The 13298-nt window shown below is 36.4% G+C and overlaps 1 protein-coding gene across 11 annotated transcripts in view; it reads left to right on the forward strand.

Annotated features, from left to right (window-relative positions):
* The first annotated feature begins 316 nt into the window (after window positions 1-316).
* MBNL1 (muscleblind like splicing regulator 1) overlaps window positions 317-13298 on the forward strand; it is a 203428-nt gene continuing 190446 nt past the window's right edge. For 5 of the 11 annotated variants that reach the window (XM_032629616.1, XM_032629636.1, XM_032629637.1 and 2 more), the window contains exon 1: window positions 323-454. The gene's annotated coding sequence lies outside the window, so the exon portion shown is untranslated. Of the gene's footprint in view, window positions 455-13298 lie in introns of all 11 variants that reach the window. The other 6 variants (XM_032629621.1, XM_032629615.1, XM_032629624.1 and 3 more) reach the window with 4 other exon arrangements.

The raw sequence follows: 13298 nt of genomic DNA on the forward strand, positions 1-13298 counted from the left end.
AGCAAGTTTATTCCTCATGTATCAGCTTGATAATTTTCTTCCACACAGAGCAGTATTTTCTGTTCCTCTTTGATTATCATTTAGTCACACAGGAAATGTTTCCTCATGTAAATGAGCATTACTTAAGTATAGATTTCAATAACTTTTCTAAAATTTGCTTACACATATAAATATGTGTATACATTAATTATGTATGTATACACATAAATTATAGCCTGTTACCATGATTTCAAGTGTAAGCTTTGTGAATAATTTTCCGTTCTCCACAGAATTTATAAAGCATAATGACTCTGGTGTTTCACAACTTCCTCTTTTGGTAGACTATCCTTTTGCAGAGGGAAAAGAAATGTGTCTAGAGAAGAGAGCGGAGCAGAGAACAGAGCTCTTTGAGGTGTCGATAGTTTAACTCAACTATTTAAGCAGCTCAACAAGCAACTGTAAATAAGACATAGAGGTAAGAAGAAAGTGTTACTTGTTATTTTTCATTTTATTTGGATTGCTACTTATAGAATAACAGTTCTATAACAGTGGGTTAATAACGGTAGGTTAGATAAAACCGATACCTCTCTCAAGTAAGTAGTCAATATTTCAGATGAAAAAGTTTAGTAAATTTATGTTTCAACTTCATACAGCATTTAAAAAGCTGGAAATTTTAAAAGTTCTTATCGATCGCTGAATTATTTTAACTACAAAGTAAAACATTCTCTTTTTTTCATAATTTTGTACATAGTTTAGTGCTAAAAGAACTTTTATATTAATAATAAATTTTGAGAACTTTTTTCTTCCCCAGCTCTAGCAAATTCCTAACATTTGTAAATTCTCCTACATATATTGCCTTGTTAATTTTGCATATTATTAGTTGAACGTTTTACAGGGAAAAGATATTCTTGCATTTGTTTACCCACTGTGAAAATATATTGTATTAATTAAAATGTGACATTTCAGTGTTATTTTTCATATCATCACATTGCAGCGATACGTAAATACTTTAGGAGCAGTTTGTAGTGTAGATGATATGATTTAAAAATTTAAATAAGTAAATCTAATTTTAGAAATTCATGTTTGTCTTAATAAGATTAATTACAGTTTAATGCCTAGCAATGGAACAAGAACTAAAACAAGGTAAGACCATTTGCATTCATAACTGGAGGTCAAACTAAGCTGAAACTGATCTCATTAAGAAATTCTAAAGTAATCTAAATCCAGCAGAATTTTTTTTCTTATTGTTCTAATCTAGAGTAATGTTTACACATATTAACATTAATTTATTGTATTAATACAATTGTATTCACTATATAGCAATTGTATTTAGTATAATTTAATACAATTGTATTCATTATATAGCAATTTTTAAATCCTCCTTTTAAAAACAATTGGTTTCTATGTACTTTGGCAAAACATTACAATTTATTTTAATACATCTTTAAAAAGAAAAATGCAGTTATATACACATACATATAAATAATATATATAGTCAAATAATAATTTGAATGCTTACTTAACTTGGTTTGCTTTTTAATTAGAATACTCACATGGCTTCCAAAAGAGAAAGTCTACATTGTTCCATCAATTAATGGATTTAATTTTTACTGTTTTGGTAAACAGTACTGTCATACTGGTTCTACTACATTACCTGGAAAAAAGCTTTTTTTTTTTTAAACTATTTTCATGCAATGTGCTGTAACAAGAGTTGCTGTCTTTTGATTATAGGGAGAAGAAAAACAGACTGTTAAAAACAGACTGTTCGTGTTATAAATTCAGAAAGTATAAAGTTTGACATCCTTAACTAGATCAACATTTTAGTATTGAGAAATCCATTAAAATTTTGCATCTTCATCTTTATGTATCATGCACTAGTTAAACACTACTTCCATCAGGACTTCGTTATGTTATTTGCAACAATACCGTTTTTAATGCCCATCTCTTTTAAAAAATGATGGAAGTATTTTTAAATGTCCAGAATTTTAAGTATGAGGTATTTTGACATCATGAGCTATTAAGTGCTGTGGGTGTGCTATACATAGTGTGGTATTACGCTGAATAACTGATAACAACCAAGAGAACACATAACCCAAGGAAATTACAATCTAAATTGATCACCGCTGCAAATTCAGAACCACAAATGAAGGCTAAAGAAGTAGAGAAAATGCTATCTTGCTAGCAAGACAGATGTGTTGATGTTGTTGAGAATTACTAAAGTCTCTGAATGAACAGTCTAGTCCTAGACTATGCAAAATAAGCTTAGAATTTTTTCTGCCTTTGAGAAAATTATATCTACAGAAAAAAATTAGCGCCTATATGGCTGTGTTTGCATAAATCATATAGGTTGTTGAAGGGGATATTCTTGGTGTTATTAGGAAAACAGCTGGATGCATTGCATAGGCTTTTTATTTCACATACTGTTATTACAACAAACATTTAGACCCTGCTCACACATCCAAAATTTTTAAGTGATGTTAGATATAATATTGTAAATAATTCATTTCTGGAAAACACAAATTTTGACTTTTGCACTATAGACACGTATTTTACTATGTTTCGTTAGGATTACATTCATGTGACCCACTATCTAAGACATAAATTTTCATTGAATCTAATAAAAGTTAAAACTGGATGACCGCTGTATGGTATTGTGAAATTTTATACCTGTCTTAATAAGACACAGTTGACTGTGTGACCTGTGGGTGATCTTGCTGGAGATCCGTTAGACTATCGAGATCCAGGGTTGATCCAGCTAATCTCACAGCTCCCTGGCTGTCTCCTCTTTCGCAGTATGAACTTCCCAAAACTGCCCACCTGTAGAAGAGAATGCTGCTAACAGAGGGCTCTATCCCACCCGAATATATCATCTTTCAAATAATAATTTTACTTTGAAACAACGTTATTTGTTTTTGACATAAATAACTGGATTTGCAAAAGAACTTTTGAAACACTGAAACATTTCTTTGTTTGTTTTGCTTTCCCTCCTTTTGGCTATTTCCCCATTTGCTAAAAAACAGCAAAGACAAGAAAGTTTGTTGCCTGAAAGAAAGATTATGGCTTAAGCGCAGACTAAGAAGGACGCAATGTTTTAAATTCAGAAACAAAAATACTCTAAATCTAGGTAACGTGGGTCTTTCAGCATTTTAAAAGCAAATTTGTGTCCACCTACATCTGTTGATCTTCTATTTATTTTTAATGTATGTGACTTCCAAAGAAGTGCCACATGTAGCCTATTCATATTTATTTTATTAATAAAAATATGTACTAAATAAGTCGGAAAGTTCTTGTTTTCCCAAAAATATGCACTGTGGAACTATGGGTTGTCTGTGAGATAGAATATGAATCTCATTTCCATATAAGAAATAATTTCCGTAAATATAAAGAATAAAGGCAAGTCCTTGTATACTTCTGAGTATTCCCATTTAAAACAATATGTTAAGTGCAGTCTAATTTACACATCTGCACTGTAGAAAATAAATACACTGCTAATTTATTGTAAATCAACTATACACCAATAAAAATTTTTTTAAACTGCTAATTTTAAAAATATTTAAAATGCAAATAATTTGTTTTTTGAGCATTATTGTTATATTTCCAGCACTTACCTGACATCATTGATATTTTTTATTATTTTACATGAACTAAAATCAGGCAGTTAGATTTGATGTTTTCCAAATTGCTTTTAGCTTTATGTTTTCATTATTCCATGCGTGTACAAGAAATAAGTTTTAATTTTTCAGTATTATTGAGGAAAATGCTAAAGAGAATTTATTATTCTATTTTACAGATATTTCATCATAAGCCTTTAGTTTTTTATATATGTAGTCATTATCACATTCTCAAAATTCTTCTTATTGATGTAAATAGTAATATGATCTGCAAAAACATCACAAGTTCTGATTCTGAAAATAAACTTAGTAGAATTTTTCTTTAAGTATAACTTAGTTCAATTTATTTTTCCTTTTTATAAGAAAAACTATAAGGAGATGCATTTATTCTTTTCCTGTGTTGGTGAACAGATCTGAATTAGAGGAAAGGCAAAAACATTCTCTGTGCAATTAGGCAGCTTTCTTTTTTTTTTTTTTTTTTTTTTTTTTTTTTTTTTTTTTTAGGCAGCTTTCTGAGTAAAATAAAATCAGATAGCTGATGGCAATGGACTTTTTAAAATGCTCACTAGAAATGCTTGTTATGCTTCATTTACTTAAAAGTTTTTTTTATTTAGAAATAATTTCAAGCTCAAAAAAGTTGTAAAAATAAAAATGGTATAATGAACTCCCATATACTCTTACCCAGGTTTGCTTAATCTTAATATTTTACCCCATTTGCTTTATAATTTGCTCTCATTCTTTCTTTCTATCTTTCTACCTCCATTTTTTTTTTTTTCTGAACCACTTGAGGGCACATTACAAACAACATGACCCTTTACTTCAGTGTGTAATTACTGAAAATAGAAGTCTCTTATTTAACAGTTACATATAATTATCTACTTCATAAATTTACATGGATACAATACTTTAATCTCATATTTGTTCATATTACAATTTTGCTATTTATCTAACAACACCCTTTATAATATTTCCCCTTCCAGTAAAGGACTCAGTCTAGAGTCATGAATCACATTTAGTTGTAATGTCTCTTTAGCCTTCCTTAATCTGGAATATTTCCACACTATTTCTTTGTCTTTTATGGAATTGAAAATTTTAAAGAATACAGTTTATCCACCTACTCTTTTTTCTATTCTTTTTAACATCAAGTTCCTCATTTTGTATTTGACATTTTTTCATGGTTAGATTGTGGTTATGCATTTTCTGCTAGAATACTGCACGTATAGGTGATGTCGTTCCTCTCATGCTATCACACCTAGAGGCACGTGATGCTCACCTGTCCCACACTGGGAGTGTTAATTTTGGCCACCTGGTCAAGGTATTGCTTAATTTCTCCATTTTATTAGGAAGGCTCCTAGTGAAAAAATTTCCAGTTGGGCTTCGCATTAACTGGTGTTCTCATCTGATGCAACCTGTACTGTAATGGTTACCAAATGATGATTTTCCAACTCCAGCACTCCCTGCACATTTTCATCAGTCTTGCGCATTCTAAGCAAAAGAACTCTCTTCTCTCCCATTTATTTAATTATTAATTTATGTATCTATCTGTTACTGGTGTGAACTCATGAATTTCTGTCTTTTCAATGGTTATAATTCATTACTGCTTTAATTATTTTGGTGCTCAAACGGTCCCTGTTTAGCCAATGGAGCCCTCTCTTTCTGACTTCTGATGCCTCTGTGGCACCTCTCCATCATGTTAGTGAGTACTTCCTGGCAGAAGAAGATGTTGTAGGCTGGTCTGGTACCCATCCTGTTTCACCCCTGGAATCATTCATTTCTCATCTCCTTTAGTGGGGAACGGTGTTAGAGGCTCAGATCTGGATGCTTAGCATATCCACTGCCACTGAATATTTTTGCCTCTTGACTCTTTCAGGAGAAATATGTTAATGCACATACATATGTAGAGACATAAACACAAAAATATGCATTCACAAATGCTTATGCATAAAAACTTTTGTATACACACACCCGTCTTTTGGACATCATGAGTTCATCTGATAGCTCCAATTCCAATCTCTCCTTGTAGGGTTCTTTCTTGCCCTTCCCTATTCCATATTTGTGTGCTCCTCCTTCCACAGTGTGAGCCCTGGATCCTAACATCAACATGCTTATTCGTGCACTCAACCCTATGATACATCTCTAAAATAATTTCTAAATTGCTTTACCAAAACCACTACTACAATAAACAAACCTACTGAAAAAGAGGGCAGAGTTTGTGTGCACTTCTCTCCCCCACACACATACCCCACCAAATAATGTATTTGTAAATTACTGGATGGATAAATTTTCCTTCCTTCCTTCCTCTTTCCCTCCATCCCTCACTCTCTCTTCTTTTCCTTTTCAGTCAGGGTTATAATATTCATTTAAAATACAATTAGATTCATTTGTTTCAGTTTGTTTCCAGTTTTAAGTTTTCTTCCTTTGCATTCTTTTTGCTTTTATTTTATTTTTTGAATTGATTTAATCTTTTATTTTTTTTTAAGCCATAGAGATGAATTGCTACTTGCCTGGGGACATTTCTATTAAACAAGCTTGATACAACCTAATTCAAATGTTATGATACAATTCAGAAATACCTATTCGAGTTGCTGGTTGAACTTTTATCTTTATATTTCAATTCTGTGCAGTCTACGTTTAGTCTAAAGTCAGTTATTCTCTTGCGTATTGCAAAAAGTGACCATTTCAGATGAGAAAGTAGATATCTGTAGTACTTGGCCAACCTTATGAGTTTATCATTCCAGAGATTTTTTTAAAGTTAATTGTATATATATCACCACATTTACAAAAAATAATTAGAAAAGAAAGTAAGATAAGAAGTAACCATGAATTTGTGTAGTCCATAAACATCGGAAAAAATTCTCACCCTTCTATATAAGTGATTCTAGAATGTTCCTGCCCCCAGCCCTTCCCCATATTCTACTCCAGTGCTTATAGCTATGAATACATTCTAATATTTGTGGCAGCAAGAGCAAGTGGGTCTATGTCAAAAGATTCATGTTCAAATTCAATTCTGTCACTTACTGACTTTGGATCTTAGATAAGTTACTTGTCTTCCCTCTCCAGATATCTAGTCACATACCTTTAAATTTTAAAAAATCCATACCTCCTTAACTTTCTGCCAACTTCTGGATTCATACCTCAAAGTGATTATTAAACTTCTTCACTCAGGTATTAACAGATATGTCAAAGTCAACAGGTCCAAAAAAAAAAAAAAAAATCTCCTTATTGCCTACCCTTCTCTGCTCCATCCCCAATCTTTGGTCAGTAAATGGCACCATCTTATACTCAGTTATCTAGGTCAAAAGCATCATTAATTTCTTTCTTTGCCTCACCTACATCCTACTTATCAGCAAGTCTGTTAATATATTTTTCTAAAATATACGCCAGCACTGATCAGGCTTACCCCTTCTGCCATCTTGAGCACCATGTGAGACACTGTCATCTCTGTTGAAGGCATCTCTGTTCTTGTTCTAGCCTCCTAAGAAATTTATCTTTTTCCACTCATGCATCCTTGCCAGCATGACTCTTTAAAACATAAATCATATCATATAACTTGCTGCTCAAAATTCTTCAATGGCTTCCTATTTTAATTGGGATAAAATTCAAATTTTTCCTGATAGTTTATATGTCCTGTCCTCCACCTACATCTCCTCCTTCGTATCCTACTTCTCATCCCTTCACTCACTATGCTCTGACTCCACTCTTCATTTTGCTCCTAGGGTATCTTAACCTCATTTCTGACTCAGGGACTTTGCACATGCTCTTCCTTCTTTTTTCATGGCATGCTCTTCCCACACGTATTATTGTGACACAACCATTCTGTATTCAGACCTCTGCTCAAATGTTTGTTCCTCCAAAGGGTTGTCTTCCATAACCAACCGAAGATTTTATTGTAGTGTCCCTATCCCAGTCACTCTCTATCCTTTTCCCCATTTAAATTTTCTAGATAGCACTTAATACTAAATAAAATTTTCATCTTTATTTATTTATTCAATTATTTATTGTCTGTTCCTCCCACTAGAATGTAAGTTCCATGAGGGTAGGGATTTGGTCTGTTTTGTTCATGATATATCCTCAGTATCTAGAACACTGCATGGAGTATAGTAGGTACACAAATAAATCATTAAGCAAAAGGCTTTGATGTTTCTAAGCCTCATGTACAGGCATAATAAAAATAACAGCTGGGCTTCCCTGGTGGCGCAGTGGTTGAGAGTCCGCCTGCCGATGCAGGGGACACGGGTTCGTGCCCCGGTCTGGGAAGATCCCACATGCCGCGGAGCAGCTGGGCCCGTGAGCCATGGCCGCTGGGCCTGCGCGTCTGGAGCCTGTGCTCCGCAGCGGGAGAGGCCACAACAGTGAGAGGCCCGCGTATCACAAAAAAAATAAAAAATAAATAACAGCTATCTCCCAAGGTTGTCTGGAAGAAGCCAAGGTTATGTTAGTGCTCTAAACTGCCATGCAATTGTCAGGTGGGGATACTTCTGTTACCATTGAGTGAAAGGAACTGAAACAAAAAAGTAGTCCCTGGAGACAACAAATGGACCAAGAAGTTCTCTTTTTTGTGTGTGTTGGCTTTTTTCCACTGAGCTAAAAAGAGATGAGTTCACAGTGGCTGCCGCTACCCTCTTAGAATCCAGAGGGGCAGTTGCTGTGCATTGCTGCCCCGTGGCTTCTACACTTTTTCTACCCATGCCTTCACCACCAAGAAAAACATGCGCCCGTTCTTCTTGGCCGGTTAGGGTTCATTGCTTTCTTCAAGCCAGATGGAAGAGCAATCTCCTTCCAGAATACTTTCTTGATGAACCATCTGTCTGTGCCGTCCTCATGGCTGTGCATGCAGTTCACATATTGTTTTGTAATTATTTCCTGGTTCTATTTTTGGTCTTGAAGTGGATTATAAAGCTACTCTAGGAAAACTTTTTTTTTTTTGCCTGTGCAAAATGTCAAGTTTAAGGTTATAAACGTAAAACTTGATTCTTGAGATTATTAGGCCCCAAATAACAGTGGTGGTGATGATGCTAATAATAGCTTTATTACACGTTTAGCACCAGTTTTTAGTAACATTGTATGTCACTTTTCAGTACTATTTTTTTAGTACCATTTAAAAATATTATTGTATTTCAGGTGCTTCCCATGAGTAATTTAATACCCTCACCAACACTGTGAAATTAGTACTATTATTCCCATTTTACAGATTTAAGAGAAAAAAGAGAGAGAGCTTCAGAGAGAGGTAGCTTGATAATGGTCACAAAACTGATCTTGGTGTGTCTTTTCTCTAAGCTGGGTCTTTATCGTGGTATTATACTGCCTCTACTACTTATTTACTGAGAAGCAAGGTAGGCAGAGCTGTGGCTTAGATACTGTTAGAAATTTATAGACTATGTGGTATAATCCCTGCCTCAGAAATCTTACAATCTAGTAGATGAAATATTAAAAGAAGTGGATTTTGAGACCCAGTATGAAAAATATATAAGATATATTATGTGCCTTTTGAGACGTCAAAATAATTGAAAGCTATACTTCTGGGTATAGTGATGGCACAGGCTTCCTGAAGGAATCAGCTTTAAAGTTGAACCATCAACATTTAATCGGTAGAAAAGGGATAATAAATTTTTAGGAAAATTTCAGAAAAGAACTAAAAAAATGTTAATATTACATGAATTTAATATTGGGTAACTTTTTTTCTATTTTACGGTCCTCCCACACGAGGTATTTGGTGACCCTGACTTTGTGGTTCTTCTCAGGAAGTGGGTTATGTGAAGAGAAGATTTTTAATTCTTGTGAGAAGACTCTGTTTTCATTTTGAAGTGTGTTTATTCATGTATTCCTACATCAAGCATCACGCATTGAGCACTGTTCTAGATGTTGGGGGAACAGTGATGGACAGGACCAAGATTCTACACTCCACATTCTACCCTTCAGTCTAGTGGGGAGAGACAATGAGTAAACCAATAGACGAGTATTAAGGGAATTTCAGATGAGGGTAGCATCACGAAGAAAATTAAGCAAAATAGAAGGACAGAGAGACAGCTGGCCTCCCGAGGTGGCCTCTCTGAACGTGTAATATTTAAGCCAAGACCTGAATGATGAGAAGGCTGAGAGAACCATGGACTCTGGGAAGAGTGGCCCGGGAAGAGTAACGGGCAAGGGCAAGTGCAGAGGCAGGAATGAGTCTGGCATATCTGCATATCTGAGAAGCAGAAAGAGTCCAGTCCTTGGAGGGAAGTGGAAGATGAAGCTAAGGAGAACTGAGGTGGACAAAGGGCCAGGGAACCTACGTTGTAGGCCAAGGAAAGGAGTTGTACAGTGTGAGCAAATATTTGCAAGGACATGCACACGTGTGTATTGGGTAGAGGAGTACATGAATGACCCATTCATTATCTATGTTTAACACAGGCCAGGAAAGGCTGTTGTTTGAAGAGAAGCAGGAATTACTACATAGGTCAAAAGCTTTCTTAGGAGATAAATTATTATATTTAGATAAATTTCAGATAAGCTAAGTTTACCTTCAGAGTTTAACTACATTTTCTTGCCTTTTCATTTCCATAATAGGTGTGAGTTTGATAAAAGTGAAAAGGTCTCAAATATCATTTAAATTTGTCAACTTAAGATTTTTCAGCAAGATTGCCATGGACTAACTGACCCCAATCGTGGTCATTGAAGATAGGTTCACTGATGTCTGGTAATGGGGTCATTAGGCACCTTCGTTTCTGCATGGATCTAAAGCAGAAAAGACTAGAGAAAAGGCTGTTTTCCAGTGCCTGGAGACAACAGATGTTCCTTTGTTTATTCTTCCTAAATCACAGTGCCAGTGATGATAGGGACCCTTGCAATATCAACCTGTTCCTCTTCTGAGTAGTAGTAACTTACTTTGCATTTTCCATGGTAATTATAAATTTCCTCTGATTTATTTTTATTATCCCAAGAGCTCTAAATGACCCAATTACTACCACTTAAATCCTAGAGTTAGTTGGACACAACTTTTTGAGGGAGGTGGGAGGTGGAGTATGATTTGGGAAGGGAATATAAGCTAGCTTACTGAAAAGGACATATTCTTTTTTTTTTTTTAATGGAGTAAACAAACTCAATATTTAAGAACGATTGGCCTCCCCCTATACTTAAGAAATGAATTACAACTAGTATGGCTGCTTCTCTGTCTGGTTTGGATTAAGAGCTGACAAAGAAAAAAATCTACTTCTGACCTTGAACTGAGTATATCCTAGAAGGATGGCAATGGGTGGGGTGGAGAGGAACACAATCATAATTTCCCCAAGGCAGGCAGACATGATACTGTAGGAGTCAGAAGCTAACTTTTGAGTACTCCTGACAATGCCCAAATAGAAAACCATTATGCTACCAGTTTCGGGAAGTGTGGAGGGGTGCAAATGACTTATGTGTTATTTAAGCAGTGCATTCCATCCTATAACGTAAATATGTGGGTGTGATGACTGACCATGTTATTGGATTAATGCAAAGTGTGAGATGGTGTGTGGTTCCCAAGTGCATGAGGGAATAAATGCATGAATCTCTGCAGTGTGTGAATATTAGAGACGAGTCCTGAAACATGAAGCCACTCTCTGACCCGCCACTTACCATAGCTGGGCAGTTTAACCAAGAAGCAAAGCTACTGAAACTATGGAGTTGCAGGTTTTCTGCAATAAGAATAGTACATATTTGCTGACGTGAACAAGATTCAGGAGGGAAGCACAGAAAGAACACGTGGGCTTGGGGTGTGACTCTATTTAGTTAACTTGGGGCGGTTAGTTGTCCAGAATTGGATGCTAAGAATGCTTTCTCCAGGCCAAGCAGACTCTCCTCCTGCCTTATTTGGCTTTGTTCTTCTGACGGTGACCCATCATGTTGGAAAAGAATCTCTTTCAAAAGTGTAAATGTTCCTCTTTCTGCGGGTGATGTCATCATTCCTGTGGTCCAAGCCTTTGTTACTAAATAGTACTTAGCAACACATAATCATTATTTTCTCCTCGTAGAGTTCTGAGCATGTTCGTTCAGATGAAGTTGAGAGATATATTTTTTTCAGGGAGGTAGGAGTAAAATCTGAAAAGGGGGAAGCTATGTCTGAAAGGATCTCTTGACTAGAGTTACTTAAAAGAAGCAAGTAGACAACGAAATTTTTATCCTGTGGCAACAGCTTCGACTGGGTTAAAAAAAAATCATAATTTCACGCACGTTTCCAAAGGAAGTGGTTTCCATGCAACTGTGCATATAAACTGTTCTTTAAAGTGGTAGATGTCTTTTTTTTTTTTTAATTTAAACTCTATTTTTTTTTTTTTTTTTTATGGCCGCGTTGGGTCTTCGTTGCTGCGCGCGGGCTTTCTCTAGGTGCGGTGAGAGGGGGCTACTCTTCCTTGCGGTGCACAGGCTTCTCATTGCGGTGGCTTCTCTTGTTGCGGAGCACGGGCTCTAGGCACACGAGCTTCAGGAGTTGCAGCACGCGAGCTCAGTAGTTGTGGCTCACGGGCTCTAGAGTGCAGGCTCAGTAGTTGTGGCACACGGGCTTAGCTGTTCCGTGGCAGGTGGGATCTTCCCGGACCAGTGTTCGAACCCTTGTCCCCTGCATTGGCAGGTGGATTCTTAACCACTGCGCCACGAGGGAAGTCCCTAAAGTGGTAGATGCCTTTTGCTTGGCTTGGCTTGTCCTTCTTATGATTTCCCTTGTAAAGTGGGTTGGGAAAGTTTGACAAATGAAAGCTGTTCACTGGCCAATTAAGAGAGATGTTTCTCGGGCTTCCCTGGTGGCGCAGTGGTTGAGAGTCGGCCTGCCAATGCAGGGGACGTGGGTTCGTGCCCCGGTCCAGGAAGATCCCACATGCCGCAGAGCGGCTGGGCCCGTGAGCCATGGCCGCTGAGCCTGCGCATCCGGAGCCTGTGCTCCGTAACGGGAGAGGCCACAACAGTGAGAGGCCCGCGTACCGCAAAAAAAAAAAAAAAAAAAAAAGAGAGATGTTTCTCAAGTGCCTGTTTATCATTCCAGGGAACATCTGGGATTCCCTTTTTAATTACATCCTACCTGTCTATTCAAAAAACTGTAAGAGGAGCTGTCTTTTCATTTTGTGAAAAATAGCTGTAAATTTCTTAAAGTTGTAATGTGATTTTAATCACCATATTTTGAAAAGACTTGAAGTTTAAACTGAGCTTGTTCTTCAGATATTCTAGATTTTTAAATTCGTAATTACTATCCACTTAAAGTAATAACAATAGCTATAACTTATCAAATGCCTCACTCATGTTAGGTTAATCCTCGTGAAGCCATTCATCAGCACAAGTTTATGAGGTAGACATTTTAAGTTCACAGGAAACTGAGACTTGGAGAGACTGTCCAGAATCTCATGTCTAGTAGACTCCAAAGACTCTTTTATCTCACAGGAGCCAAGGTCATGGGCAGAGCAGCAGCTTTTGAAAAATTACCCCCCGTTGTTTAACCTGATTCTTCTAAAGAGTGTGGTGCAAACACAGGTCATTGCACGAGGCTGGGGAGACGGATATGCCTTGTTTCAAGAGCATGCAACAACACAGGCAGAGGGGCAAGGTGGCGGCAGCCGTGACTGTTGCCAGTGGAAACTGGCCCATGTGTCATATTTGGCATGTGTATACCTGTTGCCAATAACCCCAAAGTAGACAGTGTGTTCCCTTTAGTCACCCAGTAAGTTAGTCATAAATGAAATGGACTTACTTCAGTTGTCTTCTTCCATC

Source organism: Phocoena sinus, chromosome 4 (genome assembly GCF_008692025.1).
Source record: "Phocoena sinus isolate mPhoSin1 chromosome 4, mPhoSin1.pri, whole genome shotgun sequence".
NCBI lineage: Eukaryota > Metazoa > Chordata > Mammalia > Artiodactyla > Phocoenidae > Phocoena > Phocoena sinus.